The sequence below is a fragment of the Balaenoptera borealis genome (genome assembly GCF_965194805.1).
Source record: "Balaenoptera borealis genome assembly, chromosome: X".
In the NCBI taxonomy this organism is placed as follows: Eukaryota; Metazoa; Chordata; class Mammalia; order Artiodactyla; family Balaenopteridae; genus Balaenoptera; species Balaenoptera borealis.
In genome coordinates, this window is record NC_138881.1 from 104148931 (window position 1) to 104174242 (window position 25312).

The 25312-nt window shown below is 39.6% G+C and overlaps 1 protein-coding gene across 3 annotated transcripts in view; it reads right to left on the minus strand.

Moving 5' to 3' along the window:
• TENM1 (teneurin transmembrane protein 1) overlaps window positions 1-25312 on the minus strand; it is a 777022-nt gene that overhangs the window by 76371 nt on the left and 675339 nt on the right. The window lies entirely within an intron of this gene.

Sequence of the window (25312 nt, forward strand, 5' to 3'; positions counted from 1 at the left end):
GGACTGAGTTTTTTCTCTGTATTATCTGTTAAGAGGGGAGCTGGAGAGCAAAATTATGGTGTCACAAAAGGAACGGTGAAGCTTCTAGAAAAAATAAAAGTCAATAAAATTCTCACAGTAGTTTTACACACTGTGCTAATTACAGTTTTGTTTCTTGGAAAATATATAAAAGCAGTTAGAAGACTGGGGTTCTAATACTGAATGCACCACTTACAACTGATGTGTGACTTTGATTGAGTGATTCAGCCTCCTCTTCGGTAAAATATGGAAAAGATTATCTGCCTGTGATATTGTGATTTATAATAAAGAATTTTGGCCTCCATTCCCTTTTCTAACACAGAGCTCCTAAAACTCTTGGGATTGCCTGTGGTGAGAGAGATAAAGGTGACTTTTGTTATGTTAATGACGTGACTTTGGCCGCACCGAAGAATAGGCTGGTTGCCAGGAGAACCAACCTGGTGATTAGAGGATTGGAACTTTCAGTCCCACCTCCTGACCCGGGCTGGAGATTGAGCTCAAACGCCAATGGCCAATGATTTAATCAATTATGATTATGAGGCCTCCATTAAAAACCCAAAAGGACAGGGTTTGGAGAGCTTCCAGGTTGGTGAACACAGGGCGATTTGGGGAGAATGGTGCACCTGGAGAGCGCCTGGAAGCTTCCTCTCCTTTTCCCCATACCTTGCCCCATGCATCTCTTCCATCTGGCTGTTCCTGAGTTACATCCTTTTATAATAAACCAGTTACCTAGTGAGTAAACTGTTTCTCTGAGTTAGGTGAGCCACTCTACCAAAATAATGGAATCCAAGAAGGGAGTTGTTGGAACCTCCTATCTACAGCAGTTCTGTCAGAAACACAGGTGACAACCTGGACTTGTGATTGGCATGTGAAGTGGTGTTGGGGGGAGGCAGTCTTGCAGGACTCACCCCTTAACCTGTGGGATCTGATACTATTTACGGGTAGATCGCGTCAGAGTTAAGTGAAATTGTAGGACACCCAACTGGTGTAGAATTGCTTGGTGGTGTTGTTGGTGGTTCTCCCCATGCTGGAAATTGGTCTCAGAACACCTTTGATTGCTTTACTTGGCTAAAGTGACCAACTGTCCTGGTTTGCCTGGGACTGAGGCAGGGTTCAGTTTTAAACCTGGGACAGTCCTGGACAATCTAGGATGAGGTGGTTATTCTATGCCTAGGTTGTAGTAAGTATCTGATGAAATAATGCATTTAAAAAGTGTCAGACACTGATAAAGAACATATGGTTCAACTCCTGCTTCCCTTGCTACTTTGAAAACAACCACATGGCATTACTTTAAAATTAGTTTACAATTTAGTCTTTTCCTAGTTCTCCTTTATTCAGACCTTGTGAAACTCAGAATGTATGTTAAAGTTAGCAAGATCTGTGATAACCAGCATGTCCTCTTAGTGCTCATGTGTGCACGCACACACATGCACACACACACACAATAATTTTCCTGGCAAAGAGTGAACTCATCTAAAGACAGTTTATAAACCCAACTTAATAAACTGCCTTTAGATGAGCTAATTCATTGGCAGGAGGTTAATATTAAGGCTCGACTTTATGATGTACTTTGATTAATCCTTAACATCTATAAAAGTTACAGATTCATTTTTTTTAAATAAATTTATTTATTTTATTTATTTTTGGCTGCATCAGGTATTTGTTGTGGTGCGTGGGCTTCTCATTGAGGTGGCTTCTCTTGTTGCAGAGCACAGGTTCTAGGCACGCGGGCTTCAGTAGTTGCAGCACGCGGGCTCAGTAGTTGTGGCTCGCCAGCTCTAGAGCACAGGCTCAGTAGTTGTGGCGCATGGGCTTAGTTTCTCTGCGGCATGTGGGATCTTCTGGGACCAGGGCTCGAACCCTTGTCGCCTGCATTGGCAGGCGGATTCTCAACCACTGCACCACCAGGGAAGCCCCAGATTCATCTTAACTTTCCCTGAATGCCTCTAAAGTCATCTACGTTTTGGTGAGTTCTCCAAGGAAACCAGCATGTCCAAACAAGGGGAATTCCATGTCAATAAGTCCCTTTATTATTTTTGGTGGCATAAAGACCTTAAAGAAGGTTTTTAAAAAGACTTTTAAGACCGCGGCAGGTCAAAGGATGATGGCACAGGAACATTTCTTTCATCTCCAGAATATTTGGACTGAAGATGAATCAAGGGGTACCTCCGCTTTATATTTTTCTTTGTGTTTTGGCGAAATCAATTTCTTAAATGCCTAGAATTTGGTCTGGTGTGTGGCAGGCCTATGATTTGGGATCACCTTCTATGACCTCTGTATTCAATATCACTGAATGTGAACTTGGAAATTTGGCTGTCATGAGAGGATGAACTGAAAGATCAAGACTCAAATCTGCAGAGAGAAAGGCTAAGAGCAGACAGGCTTGAAGTGTATGAAATCATGAATTATTTACCAAACGCGTACTGAATGGCACTGTGCCAAGCTCTGTGCGCGTCAAAGGACGAAGAATTCAGGTGCACGGAAAGCAAGACTAAGAGGAGTACTCTGAAAGGGTTGCTCTAACTGGGAGATGATAAACTTAGAGAATCAAATCCCTGAAAATTGAAAAAGATTCCCAAAAGGTATAGACAAATGTATTCCTACAGAAACTAGCAGTACAGAAACATACATCTTTATGCTGACATCAGGGAGGACAATTCTGTTCCTTGACTACTACACTCCTCACCCCCGTCAGAGGGTGGAGCTTGGCCTGATCTGGGGAGGATAATCTTGGACTTACATGGTTTTCCCACTTTTAATTTTTGTGAACTTCTAAACACTGAACTGCTCTCTGTTCCTGTCAGCTGAACTCCACAGATGAGGCTTATTAAATCCTTGCTGTTGGCCTTCGGGGCTTATTTGGCTGACAGTTTGTAGGATACTCTCCTTTCATATATTTGTGTAGCAATTTCTTTTATCGCGGTCCAAATTCCAAAATACTCCAATTTTTGAGATTCTTTAATTAAATTTAATTGGGTTATACTGATGTTTGGAGTTGAAAAAGAAATAGTAGAAAGGGCTTTGAGGGGCTGTGTGATAGGTGTTTTATTTATGCATCTAGGCATATTTTATATGTACATATTTTCATTTCCTCTCATTTTCCTACCCCAACCAATGAACCAACCAAACAAACAACCAACACACAGACAAATTCCCCAAACAACTAGTTTTACAAACTCTTCGCTGGTGAGGTTTAAGGGGTATTTAATTTTCACTGAGGTTAAAAACCAAACTGGAAATCACGGGTAAGAAAAAGAGAATTATTTTTGCCATTACTTGGCTGGGGAGCGGGAGTGGGGGGTGGTCATCTCCCATAATGAGTATCGTTATAGCCCAGGGATGTTGATGACGCAGTATGATCTATTACCGTTTGTTAGACTGAGTGGGAGGAGGTGGCACATGCCCAGTCTATTTTAAGTTTTATTCTTCAGAGATGGGGACGTGAGTGATTTCAGATCACATAAAGCCATCTGGGGCTAGCAAGATCTTACAGATTCAATATGACGTTCATATTTTGATATAGCTGTACCCAGATTTCCAAAATTTGTTACCCAATGCTGTGGGCATAATTTGTTCCAAGGGTCACGTCCCTTGATGTGCTTACTTGACAGGGTTTTCATTAGCACTTAAAACACAATGGAAGGCACAGTCTTTGAATGAGAAAGGAATTAAACTGCATTGAAAAGACTCACTTCCAGGGTTTAAAATTTTAACCAGTATTCATTTTTAGAGCAAGCAAAAAATATATAGATCTGTGCGATTACCACAAGGTTAGGCAGTGATGCAGGGTGGGTGGGATAGAGGTGGGACGAACGACCAAGGAAAACACTTCTCTCAGATGCCCAGACAGCATGTTTAGCTTGGAGCACATTTTTACATTTGTGAGAAAATAAATAAATCCTTGTAAATTAGTGCATATAATGAAAGCACTGACAGACCATAACCTGGAAGTGTGAATGGTGCTGTCTCCATTCATCAGCATTAAGCCCTAACAAGCTCTTTCTATGGAGGAACCTGCTCATAAATAAAGTGCATCTAGTAAAAAAAAAATTATTCGCAGTGTCTTATGCAAAGTAGGGGACATTATATAATATCTGAACTGCAGGCTCTTTTCTCTGTGAAGCATAGCTCTGTATGAAACAGCTGCAAATTAACGGGCGAAAGTATTTGACGTCTTCCCTTGTCTTATTATCCTCCAATGAATAAATACTATAATTCTTAAGAAGACAATTGCCTAAAGCTGGGGCAGCCTGGATAGTTACTAATAAATTTATCACCTGTTGGGGAAGAGGATGCTGCTGATCGATACTGAAGCAGCAGGGGCAACCTGACGTGGTATCACTGAGAGTCCAGATGTGGAGGTTAACAGCCTGGAAATAGTAGCTAAAATCCCAAATTAGATAACAGAGAAGATCAGAGTTTTTGGCTGTGCAGAATGCCAATTTCAAATGTTGGCAGAAGGCATCTCTGCATTTAATTTATAAAAATTACAGCTGTTGAGGCCACCTACATTTTTATTATTTCTGTATTAAAAATGAACCTTCTTTCAGAATATAAGCTTTGGAAAGTAGTCATAAAATTCTCTCCATCTACAGCCCTAGCAACCAGAAAACTGAAATACTGCTTCTTTTTTTTTTCCTGCCACAATCTGCTCTTTAATTTTATGAGACAGAGGTAAATGGTTAAAATAAACTTTCAGGGAATGTCCTAAGTGCAATATGGCATCAGCTCAATCTCCAATACTGAGTGTGCTGAATTGTGTAGCTGCCATTAGCCAGTTGATCATAAAGTGCCCTTTAAATCAAAGAGAGTTTAAATTTTTTGCTTTGTTTCTGTGCATTTCAATTCTCAGAAAATTGGTATCATATGTGTGGTCTATATGGAAATTCTCCACTAGGCAGAAAAGTCCATTCCCCAACTGATCTAACTACTGTCCACTTATAATTACCTACCAAAATCAGAAAGGGCCAAGTTACTTCTGTACAATAAGCCTGTTATCTTGCTAGGTAGACACTAAATGGAGCTTCTAGAATTTGGAGGGATTACAAATATCTGTGTGTTACTAGGGTTGGAAGGAAGCAGAGCTTAATGACCAGCTGAGATGATTTCACTGTGTGGTTAACAATGAGAACAGGAGTTCTCAAATGAGACTCTAATAAACTTACCGTAACATTACAGGACAAGTGAACAGTGTGAGTTATTTAATCAGATGACCTCTTTAATTAAAAAAAAATTACACTATATTCTAACAGTAAAGGTCAATTTCCAAAGAATTTAAATACAAATTAAAAAATGATAAACATTCAGACTAATATGTCCTTCCTTTCAAGACTCAGAAGGCACTCAGAGACATCACGAGGAACAAGAGATTCGTGGGCTAGTTGACCAAGAATTGTGATTGAGAGAAAGACAGGTAAGGCCACTCCTTCTGATCCTCTCAAAGCTTTAGCCTTCCAGGCAAGGCAGAGTGAATGAAGAGCTCTCCCACCTCCACCAGCACTATTTTCCTAAAAGTTTACTGGGAATGTTGTTTTTGTCCTCACTTATTAATTTATTCAGGATTTATTTTGAACCTATTATATGTCAGGCACTGTGCTAGGCACTGGGACGACTGCAGACTATAAAACAGATATGGCACTGGTCTTGAGAAGCTCAGAAACCAGTGGGGGAGATGGAGAAATACCCAGGCAATTACAGTGCCTTGAGATAAGCACTAGTTTGGGGCAAGTCCACGGTACCATGGGAGCAGCCTTGGGGGATGGGCTGGGGAAATGAAGGTCACTAGTGTTTTCTCAGATTATAAGTCACAGGTAAGCAGAAATCTGAAGGACTATGTTGAAATTCTGATGAGCCCAGTGTGAAATCCAGGTAAGCACCACAAAAAGCCCATTAAGGCTGACTATTATCACTAAATAATAACCATTTTCATTTGCTGAGAATACTAAGATATTCCAGGCACTGTGCTGGACTCTTTACATACATTTTCTCTTTTTAATCCTCACAGTACCCTGTGAAGTAGGTATTATTAATGTCATTTTTTAGAAGAGGAAATAGAGGTTCAGAGGTCAAATGACTAACTCCAGGTTGCCAGTGCTAGATTTAGCTCATGTTTGTCTGACTTTCAATGTCCATTCCTTTGATCACTATCCCATGTAGTCTAAATGGGGCTATCAATCACTTTACCACAGGAGTGGTGTACAGAATGGTTTCTGAGGGTCCAGAAACTCCATGAAATTATCTGCAAAATGTTTCATGTATGTGTATTGTCATGAGGAGATGGTCCATTGCTTTTGTTAGATGGTCAAAGTGATCCATGATCCCTCCCCTGAAATTGTAAGAATTCTTATATTCCTGTAGAGCTCCTGGACCTCTTCAGAATTATTCTTCAAAGATATTCTGCAGCTTCATTCCTATAGAGCTGGTGAGTTTCCGGAAAGCACCCAGAGTTTCCATGTGATGGGGACTTTGGTAACTTGACTATTATCTATGATTTACTGAATAAAAAGGAGACCCCAGAAACAAGGGTCACAAACTCATATGTCATCAGGGGACAGGCAGGTGACATTAGTTTGTAAGTTAGGTCAGGTGTTAGATTATACAAGTTCTAGGGGAAACAAAGGTTAACTAAAAAAAGCATGTCCCACCTAAATGCACTCAATCTTTTTTTTTTTTTTAATAAAGACACAGAGTGGGACAAATGAATTATATTTTGAACCAGATTTATTCCCTGAGTCGCCAATTTATGATGCTTGCTAGAGGACAATCAAGAGGAATATATCGTCAGTGAAGAGGCTGCTGTGAGCAGACAAGATCCATGAACTTAGAATAAATCTAATAACTAGTACTGCCATTAAAAGTTATGTCTTGATACAGAGATTTCCCATAAACCCCCTGCCTCCACACATGCATACCTCTCCCACTATCAACGTCCTGCACCAGACTGGTATGTTTGTTACAATTAATGAACCCACACTGACACATCATTATCACCCAAAGACCATAGTTTACATTAGGGTTCACTCTTGGTGTTGGACACTGTCTGAGTTTGGAGAAATGTATAATAGCATGTTTCCACCTTTAGAGTATCAGACAGAGTAGTTTCAGTGTATAAAGATTCTGCTTAATTTTTCTGTGAACCTAAGACTGATCTAAAAAATAAAGTCCACTTAAAAAGAAGTTATGTCTTGGTTTATAAGCTCTGAGAAACCAAAGATAATCAAATCTAGTTACAATTCTCCATCACGGGAAAATGATATCCCTGGATGGCTAGTGATACAATGCTTGCTAAGAATGCAGCTTCTTTTGTTCCCACCAAGATCAAAGCTCAGAATTTATGACAAGTTCATCAAATTTAGTCAAATCAAACCAGAAAAGTAGGTGTTCAAGCTGAACTTGACTTCGCTCTCGCTCTGCCACCCTTCTCTTCCTCATCCTTCCCTCAGGAAGCTCTCCCTCTTTAGTATGGCGGAGACAATGCTATGTATTCAGGTAATTCTATCTATTTTTCTTTCTGAGAATAGAGCTAGATTACATTTCCCAGCCTCCACTGCGGTTAGGTGTGGGAAGAAGTGATATCTGCTACTTCTAGGCCTGGCCCCTAACAAAACCTCTGTGGAGCTCCTTTATGGGGCCCCCCCCCTCCCTCTAGGCTGGCTGGAAGCAGAGTACCCACTGGAGGACTCCAAGGCCTAAGAGATTGACAAGCCACTAGATGGAAGGAGCCTGGCTCCTGAGTCACTGCTAGGAGCAGGGATTTCTCCTATCCCACAGGCAACCTTCACTGGACTGTGATGTGAGCAAGAAATAAACGACTATTTTGTTAAGCCATTGAGATTGTGTGTGTGTGTGTGTGTGTGTGTGTGTGTGTGTGTGTGTGTGTGTGTAATATATAGTTGTTAGCTTGGCCTCACTATTACATTCACCAACCACCAATTCAAATCCTGTTCATCTTCTAAGGTTTTTATGAGATGTTTCTCTTCCAGGAAGCCTTCTCTGCAAACTCCACTTTCTGGTCTCTCTGTTTTCTAACCTAAAGAAGCTTCTTTTTTTTTTTTTTTTTTCAAATGTGAATTATCCAGTCATGCTCTGTCTAGGCAATAAGCTCCTTGAGGGCAAGAACTGGGTTTTATGCTTTAGTTTTATAGCTCAACAAATCCAGTAGACCCAGGCACAAATGTTCAATAAACCTTGTTGAATTATAGGCTTAATTGCCACACATCTATAATGAAGCACATCTATCTTGAATCAAATAAAGCATGCCACGATGTCAAGATCTGCATATGAATTTCTCTAAAAATGAGTTTGGAAAGGAGGCAATGGTAATCTCTTTCTCCAAAGACCTTTAAGAGGAGTACAGCCCCCTATCAATTAGTGATGATGAGAATATGGGAAAAAGGGGAATTGACCACTCAGAGCAAATAGCATAAGGACCATGGATCAAATTAACTGCAACTGAATTTGATCCATGTAGATAGCTACACTGAATAGCTCAGGTTCCCTGCAAATCCACTTTGCTCTATCAACACAACTTTGTGTTACGATCTTATGATCTCTTCCAACCGTACTCTAATCTTAGGAGTTCTAAGGAAACAGCAATATCTCAAGATTTCACCTTAATTTGCTTCACTCTGGACCACATAAGGGAAAGCAGAGAGAACACCGGCTCCAGGGTCACATCAGGGGATCTGGGCTTCAGGCTGACTTCTGTTACAGATTAGCTGTAGGACTTGTCTTGATTTCCTAACCCACACCCTACCTACTGCACAGGGTTAAAACAGTGTGAAGCTCACAAGAGCCAATGAAATGAGAGCCCTTTGAAGAGGATGAAGTCTTACAGTGGTGCTAAGTGGTGTCCTAATTACTCAGTCATTGCTGTAATTCTTTCTGAAAGTGACTTTTCTAAGCCTTAGAACCATAGACAAAGATTTCCACATAGGCTCTGCTTCAACATTTTAGGCTCTTCTATGTTGGACAGACATAGTAGAAGCTTTAAGTCCATAACCCGGGTCAGTGGCAGAGTGCCCTATGTTAGATTCACCACAGAGACAAGGCAGAGGTTGAAAACAACTTTGTTAGCTTAGGGGAAATACTGCACTACTGAACTACTGGTGTAAAAGCCTTCAAGCTTTTATAAGCTAGCTAAAGTTTTCATCCAGAGAATCAAATAAATGAAGCTCCATGCTGTGCAACTGGCTCAGGGAGACCCTGGGCTGGGGGTGGTGCTGGTGTCTCAACATTTAACAGTGACACCAGACACTAGGGATGGTATGAGTTATTTTTCCTTGCTTTATAGAGCTGTGTGTGTGTGTGTGTGTGTGTGTGTGTGTGTGTGTGTAAGCGATTGGGTTAAATAGACAGTTCCAGTTCAAGCTGAAATGCATATCCCATGTTTTATTTTTGTGCTAGAGTTCTTGCTCAAAAGATGCCTGTAGGCTGAGATTTAAGGGGACTCAGTACATATGGGCTAAGATAAATGAGGTTTATTGGACATGAGCTGAATATTTTATATCCCCCCCCCCTTAAAAAATTCTTCAATTATCAAGCAACTGTATCTGGGACACTACTCAGATACATTTTGAAGAAATGCCTTTGTCATCCTAAGGAAACAAACCACCTCACAAGAACCTTACGTGAACAATTAGCTTGAGGAGGGAAAGTTCATTTATTGCCCATGGACCAGCAAAAAACTAATTGCAGTTGTTACACTCTGGGGGAAAATGAGTCTCTTTCAAGATATGTGAACGACCAAGAGGTTCTGATAAAAAAGCAAACTAAGTAGAATACTTTGGCCTGAATACTCAGTAAAAGGAGGATATGAGGAATTAAGCCTGACGGTGCTTACTATTCACAGTACTGGGCTAACTCAAGAAGAATGAAAATTTCTGCAGGAAAGTTATTTGCATGTAGGATCTATTCAAAGACAACGTGGAAGGCCCATTTAAAATTCTTCCAACAGCCATACATCCTGACTAATGAAGCTAACACTAGAAGAGAAGTTCAGGAAGTCAGAAAGGCAGGGTGATGAACACTCTGTGAATACAATTTTCGAACCTTTGAAATGAGATTTAAAGAGACACTTAGGAGGACCAATTTGGGCTCAATCAAAAATATATTATTAGAACAACAACAACAAACACAAATATGACAGTTGAGCAAAAGAAAAAAATTAAGCAAAGCAGTTGTCTAATGAGACAAACAACTCTTTGACTTTTTCTTTTCCACGCTCTGACCTACAAGTTTGACAATCTGAGTGCAGAAGAAGGTTACATTGAAAGGTATTGAAAAAAACTGGGATTCGCTGTTCAAAGGGGGCTGGTGACATCTCTGGCCTTGTCTTGATTGAGACTGGGGTTTCCAAGGCCATTTCCCCACCTTTTTTCCTCTAAGTTCAATTACCCAGACATGTTCAGGAGAGCTATGAGAGTAGGAGGAAAGAGTCTGGGGGTAGAAGCTACGAGGAGATCCTGTTGTGAGGCTGACTGTGACTTTCAAAAATTTACATAATCTCCCAGTCCTTGGGGCTTTGCCTTTGTCTAATTGCGAGAAGAAAAGCTGAGATGCCCATGTCAGTGGATTACTGTAAAGACCAACTAAAATCACATCGGAGCAGAATAGTCTGTGAAATCTTTTTGAAAGGTTAACACAAGTGGTGTTAATATTTCTGTTTTTGATTAACTGTTAGTTTTCTGGCATCTTGCTGTGGATTATCTGCTACATGATGACCTGCTTCAGCACAGCTTGACTTAGACGGCAGGAACCCTCTGCAATTCTGTCAGCGTCTCCTCCATGCTGATGGTGACGAGCAGTCTCTACAGGGGTCCTGTGTTACTTTTCCAGTCAAACTGGTCTATTCACTGTCTCTGAAACACATCTTTCTCTTTCCCTGGTTATCACTACATATTTGCCTGCACTACTCCTGTGCCTGGAATCCCCTCTCCCTCTCCTAGTATCCAGATCCTACTCATCTTTTAAGACACAGTGCAAAGTCTAGCCTCAATAATTACAATATATAAACTAACTCAAAGACTTGCAAATATCTTGATGGAGGTACTTCCTTGTCGAGTATATCAAACAATTTCATCAATCTTGTCTGATGGTAGAAATCTGAGCCTCTTAGAAGAGATGTGTTATTCCACCGATATAAGTGGGTAGGAATGAGGATCACATCAGGTATATGTCATTAAGTTGCAAATCTAAAGCTTGGCCTGTAACTAAGAGTGTGAGGCTTTTTGACTAGACTCAAGAATGCATTTTACGTACTGAGATAGGGCCATTTTAACCAATCCATTTCAAGACCACCCCAACCTTCGTAGGAAGAGCTGAGTCATTCACTTCCCATTTAGGTGGCCTCTTTGTTCTCCACTGCCTTGCCCTTACTTCTTTGCCTTGTTCTTTGATCTCATTCCTTTTTGAATTCACTTAACCTACCAGGAAGAGAAGTTAGAATCTAGTTCCCAGTTTTCCTTTACCCACGTGTCCAGTCCTTTTTCAGATTCCTTTCCTTTCTTCCACATCTTCCCCCTTCTGCTCATTTTCCTCTCCCCTTTTCTCCAAATCCCAACCAGCTCTCCATTCTCTGAGCCCCTTGAGTGCTTACAGTTTATATCACACAACCTAATGCTGATTACTGTTTCCTCTGACGATTCCTCCCTTGTCTCCCTAACCAGATCATATTTCACTCACAGGCAGGGATCAAGCCTTTTTACTACACTTATAATTTCCAAATTTCCCAATGCAGACCAGATTGTCTGCTGCTTGAAAAGCTTAACAAAACACTGAAGGTCAGTGAACATGGTTCTTTTTCTAATAAGATATACCAGGAGCATGACATGGGCCTGACAGAGTAGCTAAAACCAGTGGGAGTCTTATAAATAGTATAGTGGGTCATTGACACTAGTGTCTCATTGACACTAGTTAAATATGTTGAAAGTATTAGTTAAGATGATGGCACCTCTGGACACCTGCTTGATAACCAGGAGATCTTTGTTGTGACAAGGGACGGTTGCAGTGTTTGACGACAGCATTTAGCATAGTTCCTGCCATACAGAAGTGCTTTATGTGTTTATAGAATAATAAATGACTAAGCTCTACATTAGAAAGAGAACAATTTGAGCAATTAGAAAAAAACAAATTAATAACAGCCAGCGAGTCTAATAAAGAAGGTAAAACAAAAGGAAACAGGCATTTACAAATACTGCTAGATAATATTTTGCAGCTGCAATGGTTCCTTAATTCAACTGTTCAAAATATATTCAGCATTTCCAGGAACTAGGAAGATATCAATTTAGGGCCAATTCAGAAGGCAGTGGTTTTGGTCATGTGTTAATTGACTAATTTTTTTTTTAAACATTCAAATAGATTATTTGAATAAAGTCATGCTGTTAAAACTAGACCAGATATACTTGGGAAATAAAATAGTGCCCAGCATAACTAAAAAAACCTAATCAAACAAACAAAAAACAAAAATGAACACCCCCCACCCCCGCTACAACCACATAAAGAAAGGTTTTGAGGGCGCTAAGTGTTGATCTCTGGGTTCTCAAAAATTTCAAGCCTAACAGGCTAAAATCAGAAGATTTAAAAGTAGCCCTTCTTCAGACCACTCTCCCCAGAGATGCCCCCAGTTTCACCACTCTGGGAAAAGTGGGAGGCACCTTTCGAGGGACCTCAAGCCCTAAGGTAGGGCTGGGGCAGGTGACTGCCTACAGTTCCGGTTTTACTTTGTTCAAGAGAACACAGAGAAAAGATTACAGAAACCAAAGTAGGTAGTCTTGGCAGAAGGCATTCTGATGAGTTTTTGACTGGGGGGTGGTGGTGGGGAGGAGGACAAAGCAGACCTATCAATCTATTACCACAGCTTCAATTTCCTTGGGTTAGAGACGCCTTCCACAATGAGGAATGATTCCTGCCTTCTCAGGGAAATTACTGCTGTAATCAGCTTTCTTTCCTGAGCAAATACGGGTAAAATGGGGCACCCACCCACCTTCCTTTCCCCAAAAACCTATTATACAGTCTAACAAGCCTTTTGAAAGACCAAATGGAATAGCTAGTAAATGAAACTGGAAGAAAAATGGAGCAAAAAACACTGCAGCTTCCTGGCTAGGCTTTGATATTTGGGGCTTAAAGACAACCTCACATTTGAGTTATTAAGCCTTTGATTCCTCAGAGAGAAACTTTAAATGGCCCAGAACTCACTCCCAAGGGAACAGTGACTTTCTTTGGTCAATGGTAAAGCTGACTCATTATATCAAGGTTCTTTAATATTGAGGAAGTTCAGTGTCAGCCATTTAGGGAACTCCACATATGGACACACACTAGATGTGTTGGTGAGCTCTGCAGCTAATGGAAGAGCCTCACTCACATCCAATCAGTTCAGAAAATAAGGGATTAATACTGGCCACTGCAGGGGTCCCTGAAGACCCTACTCCAGGGCCAAAGCTGGTGTGTGTTCTGATATGTTGGTTCCTGTGCTTTAAAGGTTGTTAAATATTTTGAACACTGTCTCTGTATGAGTGAAAGCCTTATTTAAAACAAACACTTTTTAAAATGGAATTGTCAGGTATAAATTTGCAAGTTGTTTTCTAAACCCTATTTCTGACTTAACATTTTTTTTAAATTATGAAAGATTTCAAATGGTCGACAACTCAGAAAATCATTACACACTGCCATGCATCTACCCCCCCAGTTTAATAGGTTTTAACATTTGTTTCATATAGCTCTGAAAAAAAAAAGAAAATATTATGAATACAGCCAAAACCCATGTCTTTCTTTATCTCTGTTCCCTTTTCCCTTCCCTCCCCAGAGGTAAGCACTAGTCTGCAGTTAGTGTGATCCCCTTGCATGATTTTATACATTTTCTATATATGTATGTGTCAAAAAATAATATACAGTATGTTTTTATGCTTCAAAAATTTATGTAGGAGATGGATGGTGGTGATGGTTGCACAACAATGTGAATGTACTTAATGCCTCAGAATCGTACACTTAAAAATGGTTAAAATGGGGGAATTCCCTGCTCCAGTGGTTAGGACTCCACGCTTTCACTGCCGGGGCCTGGGTTCAATCCCTGGTTGGGGAACTAAGATCCCGAAAGCCGCAAGGTACGGCCAAAAAAAAAAAAGTTAAAATGGTAACTTTTGTTTTGTATATTTTGCCACAAAAATATGCTCATGATATCATATCATACATATTCTTTTGCAATTTTCTCTTTCATTCATGCAACCTTACGTTTTGTGACTATTAATGTTTTTACATGGGCATCTAGTTAATTCATTTTTACTGTTGTATAATATTCCATCGTTTGACCAAACCCGACTGACAGATTATTAGGTTGTTTCCATTTCTTATACTGTAATGACAGCCTAGCACGTCTCCTTATACACATGTGTACTTGTTACTTTCCATACATTTTTCTTCAGCCAAGCTCCCTTCAGTACCTCTCTCCAAGTATTTTAAAAACAAGTTTTCCTTTTAGTTGGACAATGTATTTTGCAGGCAAAGAGAATTAAAGTAGGGCTGTGTATATACAATCAACAAAGTTTGACAGAAGAGAATTTGAATACAGTAAAACAATTTTGAAAACAAAATGTTTACTACTAGTCTTGAAAACAATCCAGTTAATATTAGTTTAAAAAATTATTTCCTTATCCTCCTTCTCATCATCATACTTTATTTAGTACTTAATCTGTGCCAGGTACTGGCTTAACCCATATTGTGTCATTTTATGCTCTATAACCCTATAAGGAAGGTAGGAGCACTGTCTCCATCTTACAGATGAGAAAACAGTGGCTCAGAGATGTTTGTTAGTAATAAATTCGAACTCAGTCTTACCTGCCTGATTCCAAAGTCTCTGGTTTTAATTACTCTAAACACTTCCTAAGTTTTCCAGATTTCACGGGGCCCAAATGGGAAATACAAAGAGTACGATTTAAAGGTCATTGAAAGGCCTGCCCACTTGCCTTAAAAGTACCTTTACTACAGGAAGGCTTTTCTAGAAGGACACAAACTTTAGAGACCTTAAGGACATATATTGCATATATTGCTAAATCTGACCAAATAAAGTTAGAAAACTTCTACATTGTTAAAGGAAATGACAAACTTGGAAAATATTTGCAACACATAGGAGAGACAAAGGGATGCTTTTCTTAGTTTTCAAAAGAGTAGAAAAACTGGCAGAGGATATGAAAGTGAGTTTACTGGAAAAGAAATACAAATGGTCACAACAGGTATGAAATGACACTCCTCTTCACTTAAAATGAAAGAAATTCAAATTAAAGCTACAAGCTATGAGATACCATTTTCCACTGATCAGATGGGCATATATTAAGAGGTTTAATGATACTCAGTGTGGCTGAGGGTATGGCAAAATGGGCATCCTTACACGCTATTGGTGTAAATGTGTTCAATCTTTTGGGAGGGCAATTTGGTAATATCTACTACTGCTGAAGATTAATCCGGTGTATATACTCACAAAAGTGTTCCAAAACACATGAATTAGGTTGTTCAATGCAGTGCTACAGTGATAAAGGATTTTAAAAAAACAACATGTCTATCAAGAAGCAAATTACTTAAAAAATTATGGTATGTCCATATGTTGTAATATCATACATCTCTTAAAAACAGAGGCAGATATATACATGCTTTTATGGAAAGATCTTCAAGAAATATAATCAAATGAAAGAAGGAGGGTGAAGAGTAATGTATATGATATGATTCCTTTTATGTAAGAGAAAAATACATATAGAGGTCTCAAAGGAATCGCAAGAAACTGTTAACACTGGTTACCTTTAGAGAGAGGGACTGGGGTGTGTGTGTTTGTGGTAAAGAAGCCTAGAATTTTCTTTCTGTGCTTTTCTACAGAGTTCCGACTTTCAAACCACAGACATATATTACTTTCATATTTTTATCTTTCAATATCAATGGGGCTTATCTAGATGGTGAGATTATAAGCCGTTTTAATTTGTATTCTTTACATTTCTCTTTCTTAAAAAATAATAAATATAATTAAAATGTCTTTTACTACGGGCCTGCCAGGATGTCTTCAAGGTCTTTCACTGAGCTTTTTCCCTTGGCTGATGGTATAGCCCCTCCAGCAGGTCTCTAGTAACATGCTCAGATGAGAGCAACCCATTGGCAACCATGAGTACTTTCTGGAGAGCTGTCATTTATGAAAGCAAAGAGACCTGGGTCCTCAGAGGTTGGTCATAGGACAGGACAGGGTGTGTGTGTGTTTTAAAATAATATGCTTTGTCTTTTGTTGCATTATAAAAATAATAAATGCTCAGAAAATTAAAGAGAACAAAGTCAAATCACTCAAAACTCCTTATGCAGCAATTATCATCGCTAACATTTACTTTACTTATTTTATTTTATTTTAAAATTTTTTTGGCCATGCCGCACAGCATGTTGGCTCTTAGCTCCCCGACCAGGGATTGAACCCGCACCCCCTGCATTGGAAGCGTGGAGTCTTAACCACTGGACCGCCAGGAAAGTCCCATTGCTAACATTTAGATAAACTTCCTCTCTATTTTTTTTCTCTGTACATATATACCACCCCTGCCCCCTTACAGATGTAGCAGTATACAGTATATAGTTTTGTATCCTGAACTTTCCACTGAATATTATTTTGTGAGTATCTTCCTTATACCTGCAGGTTTGGGGGCTATGGGAATGGTCTGTTCTGGGTGCAGACAATGAGGGGAGTGCATTTTTGATAGGAATATTAAAAACAGTAATAAAACTGATGAATAACAGGACTGTGTTTACTATCCCCATTCACTGGAAATTGTAAACAATGTCAGGATAAAATATTCTTCCCACTGTCCCGTCTCCCTTTAGCATACACCACTGTATGCCCACACAGCTCTGACTAGGGGAGAGGGAAGGGAAAGGCTGGATTTCTATCTCGGGAAGACAGGCTGAGGGCTGCAGGGAGGGGGGCTCAGAGTTAGCCAGGGGAGTCCCTGAAAGAGGGAATGAAGAGGAGACATTTCAAACAGCCTCTCCTTTACTGCTAGTTTGCTGCTTAGTCAGATTCAGTTCACTTGAGAATCTGCTTGACTTAAAAAAAAAACTTAGCAGTTGTCTTATATGCATATAACTTAAGTCATTAGTACCTTCAAAATGCTGGTCTAAATACCCTCTGTTGTGCCATCTCTAATCCTTGGTCTGAAATGGCCAAAAAACACAATTAATTGATCAATTATAAAATAAAAATGGGCTTCCTGACTCCATTTCCAGCTGTGTTTTAGCCTGTGATGATGTTAAAATAATGGATTTCCAAAGTTATCTAGGTTTGCTGCATGTTGTTGGAGTTTTACACTCCACACCTGCTAATTCAGCCAGTATGGCTGGAGGATCAGTGAAGCTAAAAACATCTTCTGATGGCTTCTCTGTTGTGGAGCGAATATTCTTGGTTCCCTGGGAAGTCAACCCACGGTAGATTTCAGATTCCTTCAAGAATCAGCAAAGCATGCTAGACTCACCAGGAAATGACTTGCTCATTTCTTTGATTTTACAGTCAGCTCCATGCATTTGGTAAACTTGAAATTACTGGGCCATCTTGTACTGATGGTGGAGCAATATGGGGCCATGGTCAAAGCTTTAGCTCTAATACAGTTTCATGTTTTAGAACCTTAAAAACAAACATTTTGCATTGAAAGAAATTCCCTAATTAACTTCTGAAGGATTTGTACATTAAAACATCTTACCCTGCTGGAGAAGACTGATAGAACAAACGTACTACCTTCTGCTGAAGAGAAACTGTATTTAGAAGGAACTTGCTATTCTCATAAAACTTTTAATAGGAAGAAGTGAATCAAATTCCTTAATTACCATTTTATGGTTGGTAAAAGGGCAAATTACATGCCATCCATTTCTAAACTTCTAAATGTCTCTGGTGCTTTTAATTAAAGCTGCCATCTAGAAACTACTAAAGCAATTTTACGCAATTAGTTATTTATAGGTTACCATAATACACCACTCAAAATATGATTTTAGTGATTTGCAGTCTGTTAGTGTGTGATCCCTGTCATTTTTGTTTGATGGAGAGGGGGTTCTTTTTTTAATCAGCTGAGGTGATTCTTAAGTGGACAGATAAGAAAGATGTGACACTGAGGAGCTGTGATAAGGAAAGTTTTGGGGGCTAGTGATCTCAAATAAAAAGAGGAAGAATCATAATTCCATTCTGTCTGTCCTGATTTGTAGGGCTTGAAGTTTCATTCTAGACAATACTGCAGAGAAGTATATCATCGTTATTCTCCCATCTCTCTCCACTTTGCTGCCCTTCTGCCCGATACCTAGCACCGCCCTTCCTCATGCTACCTGGAGTAGTTGCCACCTTGGCTTGTCCCCCTCCGGTGATCTCATCTATCCAAACACACCCATCCTGTGCTCCATGTCCTTAACGCCCCCATAAAGTGTTTTAATGAGGAATTAATGTGTTGCTCTCCTAGGCAATATCCTGCATTCAACACTGAAGTTCACATCCGAAGAAAACCCTTATGGGATGAATTTAATGGTAGGCTGCTAAGGGACTTATTTTGGTTACACGGGTCTTGGTGGTGGGGCTCCTCAAAATACAACATGTAGAAAGAACCAGCACTAGAATTACTGCATCTCAAGGTCGGGAGGGATCAGCTAATCAAATCACATGTAATACCCGAATCCCACCCTACCTTGACTCCTTCTTTTGTGGCACCATTCTACCCTAGAAATGACCAAGTCTCCCTGGACAATTTGGAACTTGCCTCCTTTAAAAGTAACTTATTCCACGTTTGGGTCACTATCATAAGCAGCATTAGTATTAGCAACCAAACAGCAAGCCTGATCATAATGGCAGGTAACATTTAATGTGTACGCCCCACAGGCTGGGCACCGTGCTTTACAATGCACTTCACCTGCATTACCAAACACTCTCATGTAGGCACTATTACTCGTATTCTAACTTCATAGATGAGGAAGTTGAAGCTCAGGGAAGTTAGGTGACTTACACAAGGTCACACATTTAATGAGTGGTGGATCTGGAATTTGCATCCAGTTGTTTGACTACAGAACCTGGGAACTTATCTCTCATGGTATTTGGCCTCTAAAGTATTATCTGTTTGCTAGAATGCTATATACATGCATGAAAATTAAAATAAATGCAGAAGAAAAAGTCATTTAATGATGTATTTGTAGCTTTATAAAACCTGAATGAACTTAATACAAGTTCCGCTGTATTAACCATGGATGTGACCTGGACCAATGAGCCAAGGCTAGATGTAAGTGCCTTCCTTTTGTCTGACTTCTCCACCAACAGCTTATGGCTTTAGGATTGTGACAGAAAAGGCAGAAAGGTTCTCAGACTCCAGCTGCTGACATAATGTAAGGTCTAAATCTTTTGACCATTCATAAGCAGATGCATTAGACCAACTGTGCAAATAACAAGTTAAGCTCTCATTCTGGTTGCATCACAGGTACTAAGTCATCTGGTGTAGCTACGGTAAACTGAGAGACCAATAACATAGTTTAGGAAGGAAATACCCAGGAGTGGAAACAGCACAGGATCACTGAGTAATAAAGAACAAATATTTTGCCTGAATTCTAAGGCTTTGTCAAACATATTTTTCTCAAGTTGCCTCTGATCCTAGGACAAGGATGTGGGAGGAAAGTTCTCACAGGAAATGTCTTGACACTGAGCTAGGAATTTGGCATGGGTGGTAGAATGTTGATCTTACCCAAAAAGCTGACTTCACTAAGTGGTGTTTCCAAACCATTCTCACATACCTCAAGGCCTAACTGTACTTCCTCATTTTTAGCAGAATAGACCCACTTCTCTAGAACACTGAGGCTATCAGAATGGAGTACCATCAACTTTCTAGCACCTTCTATCTACAAAGTTCTCATCCTTACACCTACACATTAACTTAGGATGGTCTCTTCAATCTCCCCTCCCATTCAAGGCCTGCTCCAGTTTCCTCAAGATCTGGTTTCATCATTTATCCTCTGTCCCCTGTATCTTCCCATTTACCTATCATCATTGCCATGTCTCCCACAGAAAAAGCCTCCCCTGAGTGCCTTGTCCTCTTACTACTTATCACTCTGTCTTTCACATCCAAGCCTCTCAGAAGAATGATCTTCACTAATCGTATTTACTTCCTCACCTCTCACTGGCTCATCAAATGCCTGAAATCGGGCTTCCACCTCTACCACCATTCAGACCACCAAAGGCAGGGTCACCAATGAGCTCCTCGTTGCCTAATCCAATGGCTACAAATGTGTGACATCTGATATTGTTTTTCACACCTTCTTGAAACAAATGATTCCCTTGGCTTCCTGGATACCAAGCTTTCTTTGTTCACTTCCTTTTCTTGTGAAGATTTCCTCTCTGTCTCTTTCATTAGATCCCCTTCCATTGCCTACCCTATAAATATTAGTATTCCCTATGATTTCTTTGCACCAGCCTCGCTCCTGTGCATTTACCCTGTCACCAAAACAATCTATCAAAAATGCATCCATCAAATGATCATGTCACTTTCCTGCTTCAGATCTTTTGCCTACAGGACAAAATGCAAACTTCTTATTCTTGCCCTGCTCCTATTACCCTCAAATATGTTTACTTTAATAATACTGGATTATTTATAGTTTCCCAAATATACCATTCATTTTACTCATGCTGCGGCTTGCCTGTAATTTTGGTGAGGGCTGGCCCTGGTGCCAATCCAAATGGTTATGTCGCCATAATGGATCATGTACTAAAGGAATTTAGGAAAGGTCTTACTGCACCCTAGTTGCATAGTAGAACCAAAAGAACATTCTCATATGTGTTTGTGCACTATACTCTCTCCCTCATAGATACCAGTTACATGAGCAAGATGTCACTGATGAGAGTTTTACCGTCTTTCCACTAACCCCAAATTTAGCCTTTCAAAATAGCATTTAGATACCAGGGGAATCAGTAGAGCTTCAGGATACACCTTGGATAGATCTGGGTAGGGACAAAAACAGATTGCTTTTGTCTAGACTTTATCATACCCAGCTTCCTTAATTGCCAGTAAAGTTAAAGGAACTCCTGTGTGATTAGTGTCATGAATAACCTAAAAACACTTTCGGAAGCCATCAAGATTTAAGGATCATTTCCCTCCTTGGGAGTGGCTCCAGGGCTGTTTGCATTTGTGGGGATATTGCCCAATTCCTGCTGAGTTCTGAGGTCAGTATGCTTAAAGATGCACATGAAAATAGAAATATACTCCTTGGTGAGGTCCAAGAAAACCAAATTAAGTCATTGATTAATTTCATCCTGTCCAGTCGCTCCTTCACCCTCTGTAGCTACTTAAAAAAAATAAATGTATTCAGCTTGTCACAAATTTTATTTTATATCTCCACCTAGTAGCATTTCACATTCTGCTTAAGTACTTGGTCATCTATTACATGACTCATTAGTTTGAGTTCTCTGTAGAATTAAAGAACGTTGCAGTAAAAATAATAAATGGAACCTAAGTTTCAACTACATCATCCATGCATGTTTTAAAAGCATCTTTCAAAGTCAGTTCAAACTCATATGCAATGCCAGGGATTAGCACACCATCAACTTCTTTGCTAAACTTTTTTCCTTGCCCCATTACATTGAAGTATTGATGAGTAAAATGGCAAATGTTTCTCTTTACTGGGATTCAAATCAGAGTGCGTAAAACTGGATCAGATAAAGACTTCTTCCCAGCAGAAGTACCCAGGGGCTATCTTATATAAAACTCTATTCAGGGGTACTTCCATTTTTCCTTTAAACACAATTTTTAGCTACCAGTTGTAGTCAGTTTAATGAAGTTAAGGTTTCCTGACTCCATCTCTTAAGAAAAAGTTGAAGTTCCTAATTGCAGAATCTTCCAAAGGGACGTGACAAGGTTTCCTGGAGATTTATTTGAACAATTCCATTTACAGATTATGCAAATGCTATGGAGTGCACTATGGGTACACTATTGGGTCAGAAAAATCAGAGAAACAGTTTTAATAGGAAAAGGAAACTGGACTGAAAGTCATTCATCTTCCAAATAAAAATATTTTGTTTTCACTGAATACATGTCATTAGATTGAAAAGCATTTTCCACTATTTCCTACCCTACTAGAGAAGTCAACAGAGATCATGGATTTTAGCTGAAGGGAAGGCTACCCTGCCCCCCCACCCCACCTCATGGGTTTTGGAGTCAGGAAGACCTGGTTTGAATTCCGGTGTTATCTGTAAACTGTCTGACCCTAGATAAATTTCTTAAGGTATCTGAGCCTCTATCTCCTCATCTTTACAATGGGGATAATACTATTTACCTTGTGAATTGTGAAGATTAGAGATACCCTGTGTAAAATATCTCACACAGTGTACAGCACACAGTAGACACTAAGTAAGTTAGAGCTATGGTTATTTTAATACATTAGAGCTGGGAGGGAGATCATCCCAAGCCCTTCAGTTTACAACTGAGCAATCTCAGGACCCAGTGTGTATATGACTAGCCCAATGCAACAAAACTAGTCAATGGCATCATTAAGTCTATTTCAGCGCTCAGGGAGGTACGGTGGCTTTCCAAGAAACAGTGGCATTACATGGATTGAACACGAAAGCCTAGGCTCCCTAACCCAGTATTCGTCACAATTTGCTGCCATTTCTCAAAAAAAAAAAAAAAAAAAAAAATCCCATGGCTTCTGACCTTTTTTTTTTTTCCTGACCTTTTGCTGACTGGTTTTAATCCCATTTGATAATCTATTCCAACGTTAGGACAAATGATCTCAAAAGCAAATTTTATTTCATCCTATTTTTAGAATAGATTCAGAAAATAAATTAGCTGTCTTGCAGATTAACATTTATTTGACTTACCTTGCATAATTAAGGACATGCTGGAGAGCCTGCCTGCCTGTAATTGCAATATGTTGCTTGTTAAAGTCTTAGAGCGAGCTCTCTTTCCTAACCTAGAAATGATACTCCCTAGATGTACATTTCCATTTTCTACTGATCTACAGCTTTTCTTTATTAGCTTCTAGGTGGAGAGAAAAATCAAACCTCTCCTTCAAGAAATCCATTAAACATTTGCTGTCTTCTAAGGGGGAAGGACGAAGGAGCTGCTGTTCATGGTAGCTGTAAAGCCAAAAAACAAACAAATTGGGCTTTCTTGGGAGATAAAGAACCTGCAGGAGAACCTCAAAGACATAATTAGCAATTAGCAATACTCTCCTCTCAATTTGCACACCGTGCCCTAATGACTTCTTGCATGATATTTCCTTCCTCTACGGAAGTCTATGAAATTGCCCTGCAGCATTCCATATAATGAGAACCTCACTTCTGATTCACTGCCAAGGGTAAGTGCTGTCTAGATTCAGCGTGGAGATAGGTGCCCTAGCTAGGCACCTAAGTGTTCTGACCAGCATTTTCAGATCAACCGATGTCTGGACATAGGTTCTGCCACCTGAGCGATTTCGAAGATCACTAACAGGGTCCTCAAACACTGTGAATATGGTTGAAGGAGATGTGATGGACACTTAGTGTGAGTCACACACTCCCTCCCTTTAAACATCCTCATTCACTCACTGGATCAGAGCAGATGCTGCCAACAGCAGCTTTAGTACATTATGTGAAAGCTGTCTTGGATGGATTAGACATTCAGCTGTCTGAAGACTGGGCCAGCTGTTCTTAGGGCCCCTTACTGCTTTGGGATGAATAAAGTGTACCAGATTACTGTAAAAGCCACGCTCAGATAGAAGGTTGCGTAAGTCAAGCCAAAGGAAAATGCGCTACTAGCTATGACAAGAAGAAAAACTTAGTTTAATGTTAACTTTAATAGATATATAAATTTTGGCACTCTCATTACTGACGTTTCCAGAGTTCATGTAAATCCTGCTCATCAGGACTCTATTATTGCTGCTTTCCAAGCCAAAAAAAAAAAAGCAGAGCCGCAGTGAACCAATTATTTGCTTCATTTGGAAAAGCTGATATTCATCCTCTATGTGGCAGGTTGAATGTGGTAGGTGAGATGAGTGGTTTTCATACCAGCAGCAACTCAGGAGGATGTCAATTTCAGGCACAATACAAGCTTGATTCCTCCCTATTTCTCATGCAGAAATCCTTATAATACCTGTAAGGGTTTTAAACCTGTGTAAAAGGTGGGACCCAGCCTGATGGATTTCCTTGAAAGATGAGCTGATTATATGTTGCACCTGAGTTATGCGTTCACTCATCAAATATTTATTGCGGACCTACTATGTGTAAGGATCGAGCGCAGGTACAAGAGGAAAAAAGAAACATTCCCAAACACTTTACCATGATACTTATGGGTGGGGACGCTTATGTTCCCTTAGGGAAAAAAGGTCATCCCCTTTAAGTGCCATTGAAATTCTTCTTAGGAATACTTGGGTATGGATAAGAGTTACCTAATTGGTCAATTACACAAGAAGCATGTGTAGTGGATCTCACACTGTGCAAGATATTGCTGGGGAGGTGGGGAAGAGTCAAAAGAAATATTAGATATAGCTTCTCATCTCAAGCAGCTCACTTTGGTAATAAAAAAACACTCCATTCATGAAAGGACTGAAAAGTAAAAGAAGGCAAAATATAATCAGGTGCTAATTGGGTAGTGTAGACACTCTTAAAGAAATTCAGATTTAATGGGCTGGGTTAGCCAGAGGGGCTTTATGAAAGACACATGCCTTGAGTATGGCGTTGAAGAAAGGGAAGGCTTTAAACTCCGATTGTAGTTGAAATTTAATCCCCATATGGCAAATGTCAAATAGCTAAAGAGTAACCTCTTAATATTTGAAATAGTAAGTTGACCATCTAACAGATTAAACACATTGACCTCATTATATTTTTTGGCATGGAAAGGTGTTCATAATACATTAAGCATGAAAAGCAGATTACAGGACAGCATTCTATAATATGATTCCATTATTAGAGAATAAAATATATGATATACATAGAAAAAAGTCTAGAAGGATATACACTAAAATGTTAACAGTGGTTTTCTAGATGTGGTAGGGTTATGGGTGACCTCAATTAAAAACATTTTTTGTGTTCTCTCTTTTCTAATTTTTCTGCAACAATTGTGTATTATTTGTGTAATAGTTTAAAAAAAAACACACATTGGGTTCTTAAAACCCACTACAATGAATACTTCATAAAATCTGCTGAAATAAAAGCACACATACACACAACATCTTGGAGAAGGAACAGAGAAGAATGATTAAATAATTAAGGAGATAGGGTGGATGATATATGACGACAGACTTAAAAGTTGACTATCCTTCAGCTTAGTGGCCTAAGATGGGAATATGATCCAAG